The 13,296-nt window shown below is 38.4% G+C and overlaps 1 pseudogene; it reads right to left on the reverse strand.

Annotated features, from left to right (window-relative positions):
* Nucleotides 1-3,935: 3,935 nt before the first annotated feature.
* On the reverse strand, nucleotides 3,936-5,511 carry LOC134758353 (RNA-binding motif protein, X chromosome-like; annotated as a pseudogene).
* Nucleotides 5,512-13,296: the final 7,785 nt, after the last annotated feature.

Below are 13,296 nucleotides of genomic sequence, written 5' to 3' on the forward strand. Positions count from 1 at the left end.
CAGCGTGCTGTATTCAGGAGACCCATCTCACGTGCAGAGACACACATAGGTTCAAAATAAAGGGAGGGAGGAAGATCTACCAAGCAAATGGAAAGCAGAAAAAAGCAGGGGTTTCAATCCTAGTCTCTGATAAAACATATTTAAACCAACAAAGATCAAAATAGGCAAAGAAGGCCATTATGTAATGGTAAAGGGATCAATTCAAGAAGAGCTAACTATCCTAAATATATATGCAACCAATATAGGAGCACCCAGATTCATAAAGCAAGTCCTTAGAGACCTACAAAGAGATTTAGACTCCCACACAATAGTAATGGGAGACTTTAACACCCCACGGTCAATATTAGACAGATCAATGAGACACAATGTTAACAAGAATATCCAGGACTTGCACTCAGTTCTGCACCAAGCAGACCTAATAGACATCTACTGAACTCTCCAGCCCAAATCAACAGAATATACATTCTTCTCAGCACTACATCACACTTATTCCAAAATTGACCACATAGTTGGAAGTAAGGCACTCCTCAGCAAATGGAAAACAACAGAAATCACAACAAACTGTCTCTCAGACCACAGTGCAATCAAATTAGTACTCAAGATTAAGAAACTCACTCAAAACCAAACAACTACATGGAAACTGAACAACCTGCTCCTGAATGACCACTGGGTAAATAACAAAATTAAGCCAGAAATACAGATGTTCTTTGAAACCAATGAGAACAAAGACACAACATACCAGAATCTCTGGGACACATTCAAAGCAGTGTGTAGAGGGAAATTTATAGCACTAAATGCCCACAAGAGAAAGCAGGAAAGATCTAAAATTGACACCCTAACATAACAATTAAAAGAACTAGAGAAACAAGAGCAAACACATTCAAAAGCTAGCAGAAGGCAAGAAATAACTAAGATCAGAGCAGAACTGAAGGAGATAGAAACATAAAAAACCCTTCAAAAAATCAATGAATCCAGGAGCTGGTTTTTTGAAAAGATCAACAAAATTGATAGATTGCTAGCAAGACTAACAAAGCAGAAAAGAGATAAGAATCAAATAGATGCAATAAAAAATGATAAAGGGGATATCATCACCAATCCCACAGAAATAAAATCTACCATCAGAGATTACTATAAACACCTCTACGCAAATAAACTAGAAAATCTAGAAGAAATGGATAAATTCCTGGACACATACACCCTCCCAAGACTAAACCAGGAAGAAGCTGAATCTCTGAATAGACCAATAACAGGTTTTGAAACTGAGGCAATAATTAACAGCCTACCAACCAAAAAAAGTCCAGGACCAGAAGGATTCACAGCCGAATTCTACCAGAGGTATAAAGACAAGCTGGTACCATTCCTTCTGAAACTATTCCAATCAATGGAAAAAGAGGAAATCCTCCCTAACTCATTTTATGAGGCCAGCATCATCTGATACCAAAGCCTGGCAGAGATACAACAAAAAAAGAGAATTTTAGACCAATATCCTTGATGAACATCGATGTGAAAATCCTCAATAAAATACTGGCAAACCAAATCCAGCAGCACATCAAAAAGCTTATCCACCACAATCAAGTCAGCTTCATCCCTGGGATGCAAGACTGGTTCAACATACGCAAATCAATAAATGTAATCCATCACATAAACAGAACCAATGACAAAAACCACATGATTATCTCAATAGATGCAGAAAAGGCCTTCGACATAATTCAACAGCACTTCATACTAAAAACTCTCAATAAACGAGGTATTGATGGAATGTATCTCAAATTAATAAAAGCTATTTATGACAAACCCACAGCCAATATCATACTGAATGGGCAAAAACTGGAAGCATTCCCTTTGAAAACTGGCATAAGACGGGGATGCCTCTCTCACCACTCCTATTCAACAGAGTGTTGGAAGTTCTGGCCAGGGCAATCAGGCAAGAGAAAGAAATAAAGTGTATTCAATTAGGAAAAGAGGAAGTCAAATTGTCCCTGTTTGCAGATGACATGATTGTATATTTAGAAAACCCCATCGTCTCAGCCCAAAATCTCCTTAAACTGATTTGCAACTTCAGCAAAGTCTCAGGATACAAAATCAATGTGCAAAAACCACAAGCATTCTTATACACCAATAACAAACAAAGAACCAAATCATGAGTGGACTCCCATTCACAACTGCAATTGCTACAAAGAGAATAAAATACCTAGGAATCCAACTTACAAGAGATGTGAAGGACCTCTTCAAGAAGAACTGCAAACCACTGCTCAACGAAATAAGAGGACACAAACAAATGGAAGAACATTCCATGCTCATGGATAGGAAGAATCAATATTGTGAAAATGGCCATACTGCCCAAGGTAATTTATAGATTCAATGCCATCCCCATCAAGCTACCAATGACTTTCTTCACAGAATTGGAAAAAACTACTTTAAAGTTCATATGGAACCAAAAAAGAGCTCACATAGCCAAGACAATCCTAAGCCAAAAGAACAAAGTTGGAGGCATCACGCTACCTGACTTCAAACTATACCACAAGGCTACAGTAACCAAAACAGCATGGTACTGGTACCAAAACAGATATATAGACCAATGAAACAGAACAGAGGCCTCAGAAATAACACCACACATCTACAACCATCTGATCTTTGACAAACCTGACAAAAAGAAGCAATGGGGAAAGGATTCCCTGTTTAATAAATGGTGCTGGGAAAACTGGCTAGCCATATGTTGAAAGCTGAAACTGGATCCCTTCCTTACACCTTATACAAAAATTAATTCAAGATGGATTAAAGACTTAAATGTTAGACCCAAAACCATAAAAACCCTAGAAGAAAACCTAGGCAATACCATTCAGGCCATAGGCATGGGCAAGGACTTCATGTCTAAAACACCAAAAGCAATGGTAACAAGAGCCAAAATTGACAAAGGGGATCTAATTAAACTGCAGAGCTTCTGCACAGCAAAAGAAACTACCATCAGAGTGAAGAGGCAGCCTACAGAATGGGAGAAAATTTTTGCAATCTACCCATCTGACAAAGGTCTAATATCCAGAATATACAAAGAACTTAAACAAATTTACAGGAAAAAAACAACCCCATCAAAAAGTGGGCAAAGGATATGAACAGACACTTCTCAAAAGAAGACATTCATGTACCCAACAGACACATGAAAAAATGCTCATCATCACTGGTCATCAGAGAAATGCAAATCAAAACCACAATGAGATACCATCTCACACCAGTTAGAATGGCAATCATTAAAAAGTCAGGAAACAACAGGTGCTGGAGAGGATGTGGAGAAATAGGAACACTTTTACACTGTTGTTGGGAGTGTAAACTAGTTCAACAGTTGTGGAAGACAGTGTGGCAATTCCTCAAGGATCTAGAACTAGAAATATCATTTGACCCAGCAACCCCATTATTGGGTATATACCGAAAGGATTATAAATCATGCTACTATAAAGACACATGCACACTTATGTTTATCATGGCAGTATCACAATAGCAAAGACTTGGAACCAACCCAAATGTCCATCAATGATAGACTGGATTAAGAAAATGTGGCACATATACACCATGGAATACTATGCAGCCATAAAAAAGGGTGAGTTCATGTCCTTTGCAGGGACACGGACGTAGCCGGAAACCATCATTCTGAGCAAACTATCACAAGGGCAGAAAACCAAACACTGCACGTTCCCACTCATAAGTGGGAATTGAACAATGAGAACACTTAGACACAGAGCAGGGAAGATCACACCCCGGGGCCTTTTGGGGGTGGAGGGCAGGGGGAGGGATAGCATTAGGAGAAATACCTAATGTAAATGACGAGTTAATGGGTGCAGCAAACCAACATGACATATGCATACCTATGTAACAAACCTGCACGTTGTGCACATGTACCCTAGAACTTAAAGTATAATTTTAAAAAATAAAAATAAGAGGTCAAAAAAATTAAACATGTTTTACTTTTTTCCTCACAAGAACATAAAAATTACGGAGGGGAACTTAACAGGGAATTTTTAAAAGGTAACACAATTTTTCCTTTAAGTAGTCCTTGGGTAGTTATCACAGAATAGTTTGCACTTTTTGTTTGTTTCTTTGAATGGGATTTTGGTCTAAAGTTTTGTTTGTTTCTAGTATCTGCTTCTGCCTCTCCCTCTATCAGATTGGCTTCCTCCACTGCCACCACCTCTTGGTGCTCCATGGCCTGAATTGCCGTAGGAATCACATGGAGGATTTCCGTAGAAGGGGGAAGCCCTCTTTCTTGTCTGCCAACCCGACCACGATCACTTGATTAGAGATCACTTCGGCTGCTTGAGTAACTGTCTCGACTTCCACCATATCCGTCACGTGAACTGCTATAATCATCGCTTGCACCATAAGATGGGGGGGCGGGGGCCCTCCTGTAGGTGGAGCACTATGTGAGTTACCGTAACTTTCATATGAATCTCTATAGGAATCTCCAGTTGGATGATCTGAATAGTCATGATCACTATTATATCCATCTCTATCGCTATAGCCTCTTGATGGATAGTCATCACGTGAACTGAAATGACCATAATCACGGTAAGTACAATCTCGTGGTGGTGGTGGTGCATAACCTCTTGTATCACGAGAACTTGGGTAATCTCTGCTTGAAGAACTGTCTTTTGTAGAATACCCATCATCTCTTGGGGGCAAATAAACATCTCTACGAGAGGGCAGCGGTTCCCTTCCAGGTGGACCGCACTAACTATCTCTTCCACGTGACACAGGAGCTCTTCCTCCCATTCCACTGCTGCTGCGAACTGGTCCTGAAGGTGCAGATCTCTTAGGAGGAGGACCTCCACTTGTTGGTGGTGGTCCTCTTTTTACTGGGAGTGGTCCCCTGGAAGAACTCATGTTAAAATTCATGGACTATCCACTGTCATCCATGTGTCTTCTCCATGAGGGAGGTCCCCTGGTTCCTCCACTTCTTCCTCTTCCACCTCTAAGACCTTTTGGAGGGCCTCTACTTCTTGGAGGTGGAGGCAGTCCACGTCTACCACTTTCAAATGATGGTTTGGTGGCTTGTTCCACCTTGATCGCTTTTCCATCTAATGACTTTCCATTCATGTCTCTGGCTGCATCCTTAGCATCTGCTGGGCTTTCAAAGGTGACAAAAGCAAATCCTCTTGATTTGTTGGTTTCATGCTCTTTCATCAAGAGTGCTTCCACTATTCGTCCATATTAGCCAAATACTGCTTCAAGAACTTTCTTATTTGTTTCCGTATTAAGCCCACCAATGAAGAACTTTGCTGGACAATCTGCTTCAACTTTTTTTTTTTTTTTGCCAGTGAGTCAGAGGGGTGACAGTGGATTCAAGCTCCAACGAGCTCGCCGACAGGGGCTTCCTAGCAGCTCATCACCAGTGGCGGCTGCCGGGTCTGAGGACCAAACCGCAAAGCCGCTAGCGCTACTGTGCAACCGTGAATTGTTAAACTCTTTCCTGAAAAGTAGAGAAGAAGAAATTATGTTTAAAAACTCACCCCTCGGCCAGGCGCGGTGGCTCACACCTGTAATCCCAACACTTTGGGAGGCCAAGGCGGGCAGATCATGAGGTCAGGAGTTCGAGACCAGCATGGCCAATATGGAGAAACCCCATCTCTACTAAAAATACAAAAATTAGCCCAGCGTGGTGGCGGGCGCCTGCAGTCCCAGCTACTCGAGAGGCTGAGACAGGAGAATCCTTTGAACCCTGGAGGTGGAGCTTGCAGTGAGCCGAGACCACGCCACTGCACTCCAGCCTGGGTGACAGAGCAAGACTCTGTCTCAAAAAAAAAAAAAAAAAAAAGACTCACCGCTCTTTGTTCTCCCAAAAAAAAGAAAACTTTGGTCTCTATTTTTATGGACTACTGGGGAAATAAATTAAGCTACTGGAGCTTGCACCAAGAATGATAAAAGGGGAAATGAGCTTACCTTTCAGGAGTGGGAAGAGCTGAAACCTGGCAGCACAGAGAAAGAATCTTACAGTAAGGGGCACTATCCAAGTGTGTGAGAGCTGTGTACTATATTGTCTTTGCCAGCTGGTCACCTAGTCTTTCCTGGAGTGAAAAATCTCCTACTGCCCTACCCATCTGCCGCTGCCTACTCTCTGTGGATATGCTCCAGCTCTCATAATTGAAAAGAGGCCTTGTAGGGTGTAAGGGTAACCTCTTTTTGCTGAGGGCTGAACTAAGGGAAACCTGCAGGCACTTTCATTGAGATTTCAAAGCATTTTTATGCCTGATAGCTAAATATAGTTGACAGAATAACACAGCAGAAAGATTGAAGTCAGACTAACCTGGCCTTGAACCCTGGCTCTGTCCTTTACTACTGTGTGCCTTTTCCTCTAAGTTTCATAGTAGCTGTGATGATTAAATAATATATGTAAAGTATTGAGAACAGTGCCTGGTATATAGCAACTACTCCATAATTGTCAGCTTTTATTATTGCTTCTCTTTATATAGTGTTATGGATTGAATATTTATAGCTTTTCAAACTACGTGTGTTGAAATCCTAGCCCCCAGTGCAATGATAATAGACACTGGGGCCTTTGGGAGGTGATTGGACCATGAGGATGCAGCCCTCATGAATAGGATTAGTGCCCTTATAAGAGAGACCTCAGAGAGCTCCCTTGCCCCTTCCACCATGTGAGGACAAAGGGAGAAGACAGCAGTCTATGAACTAGCAAGCAGGCCCTTACCAGACACTGAATCTGCCAGCATCTTGATCTAGAACTCCCCAGCCTTCAGAACTGTGAGAAATAAATGCCGTTTAAGCCACCCAGCCTACAGTATTTTTGTCATAGCAGCCTGAATGGACTAAGGCATGAAGAATCCATAAATCAGTAAGAATTTTATTTTGGGTCTTTGTCAGTCTTAATTATAAGCCTACATTGATGGGAGACTAAGAATTAAATGAGTAAATAAAAGCTGGTGTATTTGTTACACCATGTTTTACATGTAGAAGTCACAACATAGTTTGAAAAATGAGATTTTCACATACAGGACATGACTATATATGAGTAAATGACTTATAAATAAAATGTTACATCATGTAGTTTTTTCTCTAGCCTTTTATATAATTATAACCCATATAAAGTTGCCACACTCTCACTCCTGGACAAGAGTCATTTAAACCCAAGCAGAGTTTGGCAGACCATTCCAAGCTACTGTGTGACAAACTGCTCCTACCTCAAAAGTTTAGTTTTTAAACTCTGGCATTCCAGCCTGTGCCTGCCTTTGGTCTTATTTGATATCCATTATCAGACAAATTACCAGATGCTTATTTGTGTTTATTCTGACTCAAGCTTAAGTCTCCTCAGATCTTTTGAATATCAGTCTATATTGTGATTTATCATGACCTAAGGTTTTACCCAAATACAAATTCTATCCCCCTAAGTGATTTCAGATTGGAGGCATCGGCTTCACACTTCCCCAAGTTTTTCTTCCTATTTAAAGCTCTGCATCACCTTGTCTTCCTAAAGTTCTGCCCTTATAGGTAGCTTTCAAGAATCTATAAAATCTATACTTATTTGAGAAGGAGGGTAAATTTTTTATTGAAGGTTAACACACATACAAAAACAGAAAACTGCACAAAATCTAAGTGTACAGCTTTATAGCTTTTTACAAAATGAACACTCCTGTGTAATCTGTACCCAGATTAAGAAACAGTTGCAGTCCATCTCCTTTTTCCTATTGGAGACCTAGTAGTTTAATTTGATCTGCTTCTTATTGACCTTCCATAAATAAAACTAAACAATACTGACTTGTCTTTATCTGACTTCTTTGCTCAACACTATGTTTGTGAGATTCATTCATATTTTTGCAGATGGCTATAGTTCATTTATTTCTGTTACTATATGTATTTCTTTACTTGATATAACACAATTTATTTACCCATCTTATTATTAATGAGTATTTGGGTTGAGTTTAGTTTTTTGGTTATTAGAAATGTTGTTATAACACACTTGCCTGAGTCTTTTGGCAAATATCTAAACATTTCTGTTGCTTATGTACCTAGAAGTGAGATGGCTGGTTCATATGATTTGCAAATGTTCAACTTTAATAGATACTGCCACCCAGTTTTTCAAAGTGGTTGCAACAATGTACCTACCACACTTGGTATTGCAGAGCCCTTTTATTAGGTTGGTGCAAAAGTAATTGCGGTTTCTGCCATTAAAAGTAAGGGCAAATAAGCACAATTCCTCAAAATAAATTTCCTCATTTATGCTATACAGCTCACCTGCCTCCCACTGTATTGAGAGAGTTTTTGGCTTCCCATCCCCACCTTCCATCCCTACATTCCCTGTGCTAATAAGTATTTACATTAAACTTAAATTCACCCCTCTGGTACTACCTGATATGCACTATCGTCAGTAAAGAAATGGCACTACACATTGTATAGTCTTCTTAGACTTCTCATAGTTAACTTTTCTTAACTTGGAGCTATCTGATAGTAACAATCATAGATATGTAGTCACAGAAACACACACACACATACACACACGCTCCTGGTGCTAGTAGGTGAAAAGTACAAATTTTATACACCTTTTATTTCAAAAAAGATCATGCTATATTAGATCCTAAAATATAAAGAACCCTTTAAAATGACTAAAAACAAAGTGAATGGGAATAAGATAGCAATATTAGAGACTTCTTCACAGCAAGAAGTATGACTTCACTGCCATAATATTGGAAACATCATAGAGTGAAGATTAAAGTGTAATGCAAGTGTATGATATTGAGTCCCTCTAAGATCTGCTTCTTATTAAATTTACCCAAAAAAGAATTCACTCACGTTCTTCTTCCTAAATGTAGTTCCTTTTACTAGAAAAGAGATCATATAAATTCTTGGGCATTCAATTTCCCGCTAAAGCATTTATCAGTGCTAAATTCAACTTTTTCCAAAGGCAGAGGATAGATAAGACACTTCAAAGAAAGCACTTCAGGTAAGACATTGCATTTTCTTCAAATCCACCCCCATGTTCACGCATTCTTCTTTACATAAGTGTTTGAGCACCTATTTAATACACGTAGAATTATGAAGAATAAAGTGGAGGATTATAACGTTCCTGTTTCAACGTTCTTATGGCTTATAAGAAATAAGTAATAGGCTGGGTGCAGTGGCTCACAACTGTAATCCCAGCACTTTGGGAGGCCGAGGCGGGTGGATCACGAGGTCAGGAGATCGAGACCATCCTGGCTAACACGGTGAAACCCCGTCTCTACTAAAAATACAAAAAATTAGCCAGGCGTGGTGACGGGCGCCTGTAGTCCCAGCTACTCGGGAGGCTGAGGCAGGAGAATGGCGTGAACCCGGGAGGCGGAGCTTGCAGTGAGCCAAGATTGCGCCACTGCACTCCAGACTGGGAGAGAGAGTGAGGCTCCATCTCAAAAAAAAGAAGAAGAAGAAGAAGTAATAAGTAATAAATATTATTTAAATTTATTTATTTGTAACCCCCAGATTTTCTCTATAAAGAAAGATATCCTTAGTTTTCTATCTCTTTTGGATAAAGAACCTTATTCTTTACTTGAAACTATATTAACTACAGCAAATAAATCTCAATTATTCTCCCAGCAACAGATTTCTCCCTCAATTAAGAGATTTCTATTACTTTGTGCACTATTATGTATTTTTTAAAATCTGGCTTGGTTATGCTCCCTTTTGTAAATAACCAAAGACTGGAGTTTAGTTTCTATGGAAATCAGCCTCTCTGTCTCTGTCACTGTCTCTCTCTCTCTCTCTCTCTCTCTCTCTCTGTCTCTCTCTCTCTCTCTCACACACACACACATACACAAACACACACACACATACACAAACACACACACACACAGTGAAGGCTGGGAATAATGAGCTGAATTCTCTATAAAACTCAATATTCCAATTTGAATGTAAATTATAAACCTTGCACAAGGGATCAATTTTACCACTTGGAGTGCAAGAATATATTCCTTAGCATTAAGCCATGATTTTGAGAGCTAAGTTTGGGGTTATTTAAAATTATTTTCCCTTTGTCATTTTCATGGGGTTTTTGGGGGGTGGGGGCCTTAGTAAAAGAAAAATGCATTATGCCATTAATTAAAATTAAATGCCTCTCTTGCAGATAGCTGTAAGTCTATTAGACTCCTAAACTACCCTTTGTCGTTTTTAATAGACTTTTCCTAGACTTCATGTACCATATGTACACAAGTCACTCTATTCTCCTCTTGAGTCATGCATTTAGGTCCTATTAACACTAATGGAATTTATATGCATGCACACTGAGGGAGAATAAGCCCCTTAAACACCTTTTTAATGGAACAGTTTTGTTTCTTTCCATTCCTCTTCACACTCCTCTGTTTGGACTTTCTCTTACCAATCTGTGCTTCCAAATAATATAGTTCTGATTTCTTTTTCAGCTCTTATGCTTTATTTTTTATTGAATTCCAGGGCTCAAGTTAGGACTTAACTTCCCCTCTTTTATTGATAATTCCTGGAAAAAGCAGCATGACTAAATCATTACTACTGTATTAGATTTTCTGGTTTCAGAGTGAAATTCAGATGTTGCTTTCATTCAACATTTCATTTCATTTCAAAGTTCTTACTTTCCAGCAAATATATTTGACCCACAGGCTATTTTTTTTTATCCTCCTGAAGACTTAACCAGCCAGGAGCCAATTAAGATAATGAATATTTACCCAGGAGGCTAAAGACTTTTCCACGTTAACATGCAAATAAATAGGCATGATTTCAGACTCTCCTACTTTATAATGTTTTTATTTGTTTATACTTTAGGGAGGTTTTTTTTTTTTTCATCTTTTAAGTACCTATCACACAGGACTTCAGCAACATGCTCAAATTTAGAACAGTAAAGTATCAGGAAATGCCTTTGGAACCATAAAGCTGCAGAAAGTAAACCTCTAATGCGTGTACTAACAATCATATTTTTGTTTAGCTCTTAGAAATGCATTACTCTTTATTGTTCTTAAAACAAATAATCTTTATCAATAGACAGCTTTGTTTTTCCTTCCCCTATGTAAAATGAGAGACGGAATAAGACTGTTATGACCAAGTGCCTAGCAGAGTACCAGACTCACAGCATTAATCTGAATTATATGAAACTGCCATTTTGGTAGATCAAAAGCTGTTGAATAAGTGTTTAAAAAATCTGTTGGAAAAAAAATAAAAATAAAAATAAAAAAATAAAAACAGGTTGCCCACACACACCAAAAAAATCTGTTGAATACATCTGTTAAAAAAATAAATAAGTGAATGAATGAAGTCTCTTTCAAGAGTAAAATTTTATTTTTATTCTAATTTCAAAAATTAAAACAATAGTCTAAGGTAGTTAAAATATACATTAAGCAATGAACTTTTCCCAGTCATTTAATGGAATAAAACTCTAAAACTGACTACTGCCTGTTGTTTTCTGACTCAGTTTTTGGGCGGGGAGGGGGTAGTTATAACAACAGAGTACAGCAAATCTAATATTAATTAATTGCCACTAAAGGTAAGCTTAAATTTACATTATAGATAGATGATATTCTGATATATTTGAGCATTTGGAAAATAAATTGATATATGAAAGATCTGATGGTGTGTGTGGAAAGAATTGAGGATAAACATATGAAAAACTGAATAAGTAAATTTAATTGAAAATTATACAAGAAAGAGGCCGGGCGCTGTGGCTCACGCCTGTAATCCCAGCACTTTGGGAGGCCGAGGCGGGCGGATCACGAGGTCAGGAGATTGAGACCATCCCGGCTAACACGGTGAAACCCCGTCTCTACTAAAAATACAAAAAATTAGCCGGGCATGGTTGCAGGCGCTTGTAGTCCCAGCTGCTCCGGAGGCTGAGGCAGGAGAATGGCCTGAACCCGGGAGGCGGAGCTTGCAGTGAGCTGAGATCGCGCCACTGCACTCAGCCTGGGGGACAGAGCGAGACTCCGTCTCAAAAAAAAAAAAAAAATTATACAAGAAAGAAACCATAATTATAGCATATTACTTAACTTCAGTAAATAATATTCACATATCACAACCATATAACTCTTTTTAGTTATTCCAAAATATTATCTAAAAATACAAATTATCTATGCATTATGCCATTAATTAAAATTAAATGCCTCTCTTGCAGATACCTATACATCTATTACAATTACCTGAATTATTATCTAAAAATGTCAATACCAGTAGAAAGAGTTCAAAATATTGAAGCAGATTATGGATGGGAAGTATGAAAGTGTGAGAAGGAAATTTCTACTTTTAATCATGACATTTAGAACTTCAGGAAAACCCCTTGACCACACACCTCACAACATTATGAATTTCAGTGTAACTGAAGGAATTGGTGATGGGTTCCCATGCTCTGAACTAGACTCACCCCAATTATGTTAAGTTTACAATACTGCAACCCTATATTCTACCCAATTGAATTTTTTGACCCAATTTAGACTGTTATATGAGGTTTTATATCATTTGCATTTTAACTACATGCAAATATTAATATGATAAAAAATTAATTTAGAAAAACCTGAATTTCCTATTGAACCTATCCAAATTTTATTCTTTTAAGCAATTAACTCCAAGTTGGAAGGTAAAGGTGATAGTGAGAGAGGAGGGGAACTCAGGCCACTCCTAGGTAACTTTAACTCGACTTCACAATCTTACCTTTTTTCTCTGATTCCTCACTATTTCCAGCCACCTTTTTCTCACAGCTGACTGGCAGGAGGGTATGGAGCACTTTAGGTGCTATGGCCAGAATGAACAGGATAGGAAAAAATCATTTGAGTTCCTTAGTTTTCCTGCTGTAAGCCTCAATGCAACCTCATTATTTTGACATTAATTTTGCATTCATGCAATAAAATAACTTCCACTATATTTTAGGAATGTAAAAAGCATGAGAAGGTAATACAGTTCATGAAAACTTACTTTGTATTTTCTGACTTTCAAAATTGGAAAATTAAACTCTGTGCAAAAATGTATCTACCCACTTTTTCCATGAATGTATTCTCCATTATGTCCAATTTATTATGGGAATCAAGTCTTTATCAGAATAATTAATCAGATAAAATGGTTTTTGAGCCCATTCTGGAGGTGTGATGTCTACATTCCTTGCATACAAAGGTGAGCATTATAAATGAAATATGGTGTTTAGTAGATACTTAATCAGAAAAGCTTTTCAGTTCAATGCAGTGTCATTTTTAAGTTAAAAGGGGATCATGATTAAATAATTATTATGGCTTTTAACATTAGCCCCCTGCTGACTCAGGAAAGAAAGTTACCCAGATAGTGGGGCCAGAGCAGAAACAAAATAATTCAAAACCA

This window comes from Gorilla gorilla, chromosome 3, assembly GCF_029281585.2.
Source record: "Gorilla gorilla gorilla isolate KB3781 chromosome 3, NHGRI_mGorGor1-v2.1_pri, whole genome shotgun sequence".
Lineage (NCBI taxonomy): Eukaryota > Metazoa > Chordata > Mammalia > Primates > Hominidae > Gorilla > Gorilla gorilla.